This window comes from Oryzias melastigma, unplaced genomic scaffold (genome assembly GCF_002922805.2).
Source record: "Oryzias melastigma strain HK-1 unplaced genomic scaffold, ASM292280v2 sc00283, whole genome shotgun sequence".
In the NCBI taxonomy this organism is placed as follows: domain Eukaryota; kingdom Metazoa; phylum Chordata; class Actinopteri; order Beloniformes; family Adrianichthyidae; genus Oryzias; species Oryzias melastigma.
This window is the reverse complement of record NW_023416905.1, coordinates 210934-213860: the sequence shown is the minus strand read 5'-3', so window position 1 is coordinate 213860 and position 2927 is coordinate 210934.

Sequence of the window (2927 nt, the reverse complement as noted above, 5' to 3'; positions counted from 1 at the left end):
AATGAATAAATAATGTCAGGAAGGTTATTTTGTCTCTTGTTGAGTAAGGAATGGTTTTTGACCTGTTACTAATTTAATCAGTAATCTCTGTAATCGTATGAATGACCAGTTTTGGTAACCCCCCCCCCTACACACATGGACATCACTGCACGCTAAAAAAGAAACTGTAGCTGCATATGTCAAAAAAGCATTTATTTAATTTTAATTCTCAAGACTTAAAAAATATTCGCCAAATTCTTTTAAGCGTAAAAATAAATTCCGCAATCGGGAATCGAACTCGCAATCTCCGCGGTGGGAGGCAGCGTTGCTGACGACCGAGCTAATATGTGACGACAGTGATGGACGGTAGATGAGTTTAGATCATTTCCCAGTATGTGACATTCAATCGTTCCTTTTGTTAAGGGATTAAAATAAGGAAAAGAAGACTGTATTTTTTAATAGCGAGTCCCAGGAAAAACTCACTATTTATAATATTGCTGAAATAAAAATGAATTGGGAAACTGCAGCCAGTCGACTTGTGTCCTCCAAATCCTCTACCGACGTAAATAACATTTCCTCTGGATTAATCAGCCTCCTCTCTACATGATCCTCTATGAATGAACATGTCATTTTCGTTTCTACGTGGTGGAAACGTGACGTCTCTAATGTGAATGTTCTCTAAATGTTCATGAGGAACTCATATTTGATCATCTTTCACTTTAAAAAGGGGCGGAGACCGCAGAGAACTCTAAGTTTCCTGAAGAAAACCTGCTACCGACCAGGTTTCGTTCACAGACTCAGTTACCATAGTGATTGATTCTGAGTTCAGTTTAACCCGCTTCTTGGAACGGGTTTGGTTTCGCCCACTTTCCGGGGTTTGAGTTATCCCTCTTTCTGGAACCGAAAACTCAGAGTTTTGCCGAATTTGGAGTTCACGAACTCAGAGTTCCAACAAAACCTGCTTCTTGAAACGGGCCCCTGTTATCACTGTGTGATCAATATCACAGTTGATCTCAAACATCAATAAATGTGTTTTCCTTTGCAGCTTTTTTCTGTCTGCAGCTCAGAGAGCAGGACTCTGGATTGTTGGATCTAAATGATTCTTTGTTGTTTGTTCATCCTCACATTCATGCTGTGATGAGGATCCTGCAGGATGAATCTCATGTTGGAGACACATTTACAATAGTTTCAGAAGACTGAAGAGGATTTGTTAGAGAACAACAGAAAACACTGCAGATAGTAAAAGCATGTGCTGAATAAAGATTTAGGAGAAGAAGCTTCATCAAACTGACCGCTGTGCTTCCTTTAACACATCAAATCTAGTTTGAGTTTAAACTAAGTGGAGTTTAGATCAATGGGAGACTGGAAGCATCGCTGAGATCACATCAGGAAATTTTCCAGTCTTTCTGGTTATTAGATCAACATCCAAACCAGACTTTCTGTCTCTAAACTCTCTTCCTGTTTCTGTTCAGGACTTCAAGTCCCTCAAATGCAGCATTTGTGAGTCTCTGTTTGTTCCAATGGAACCCAGAAAGTGTCTGGAATCTCCTTTCATTTGTCTGGACCTTCTTTTGCTCTGGACTCATTCTTCTTGTTGATCAGACAGAAATGTAGAAATCTGTGGTGCAGATCCGTGTCTGCCACTAGAGGGCAGCACAGCAGCTTCAGTCTTTTTGAGCTTAATGTGTTGTTGAAGTGTTTACTACGACCTGTTGCCCTCAGTATACCAGTAGAAATACATGAAGATTTTCCCTAAATGAGTTCACTGAGCGGTCTATGACCTTGATATTTCTTGAAGGTCACCTGTGTCCTCGAACAGGTGAGTAAGACACCTGGAAATTTGCCTTAAACTGTTGCTGTAAACAGAACTGATTTTATTAATGCTTTTGTCTGTTAAACTGAATAGATTTATCACAGTTGTTTTCTGATCAAGTTAATCTTTAAATTCAAAAGATGACTTTTTAGTTTACTGGGAAAACAAACACAAGGGGGGGGTATGGTTGTTTTTAATTCAATTTCTTTAAAAGCAAAAGATCTATCACAAGTTCTTATACACTGGAAAGGAAAATGCCATAAATGGAGGTTTTTCACAGCAATTAATGATTCCATTAAAAGCAGATTAATTTGATTAATTAAAGACAGGTCACAATTGATTTATTGAATAAAAATATAAATCCCATGAAAGCGCACATTTTGATATTTTACTTATGTGTTGGTTTTTATTTTGATGACACAGACATTATAATATTCATGATGCCCCGCCCCTTTTAATGATAAACCTGCAGCAGTTATTTACTTATTCGTTCCTGATCCTGCTCCAGACCGGTCTCCAGAGGAGTTTAGCTAAGAGTGCTTTACTCATTCTGGGGGGAGGAGGGGGGGGGGGGGGCACAGTTATCACACTTATTTGATATCAAACTGACAACAGAAATTCAAAGCTTAAATGTAAATAAAAACATAAAAAAGAAGAATTCATAAATTCAAAGTTAAATAGATTTTATTTATAGAGCACTTTTCTTATAATAGAATACAAATACTTTATTCATCCCAGGCTGGGAAATTAGGCAAAAAACAAGGCAATAAACAAATACACACCAGACCTGGGGCCCTTTTCCAAGAAGCAGGTTCAACAAATTTAGAGTTCAAACCTGAACTTAGAGTCACTGGACTCAAAATTCTCAAACTCAGGGTTTTTGGTCTCAGAACAGCTGAAAATGTTTGATTCAATCAACTTGAAGTTGTCAGAACCAGAATCAGGTGTGAGCGTCGCGACCATTAAAAGCCCTGATCAATGGAGCAAAGACAGCATGATTCACCATGGCAACAGGGAAAAACATCTGAGTTACGTACTTCCGGCGAGGGAAATTGATAAGTTCCTTCAAGCTTATGCGACTATAGGAGAACATTTTCTGCAAGAAAAGCAACACAGCTGCAGCGGTAGAACAGAG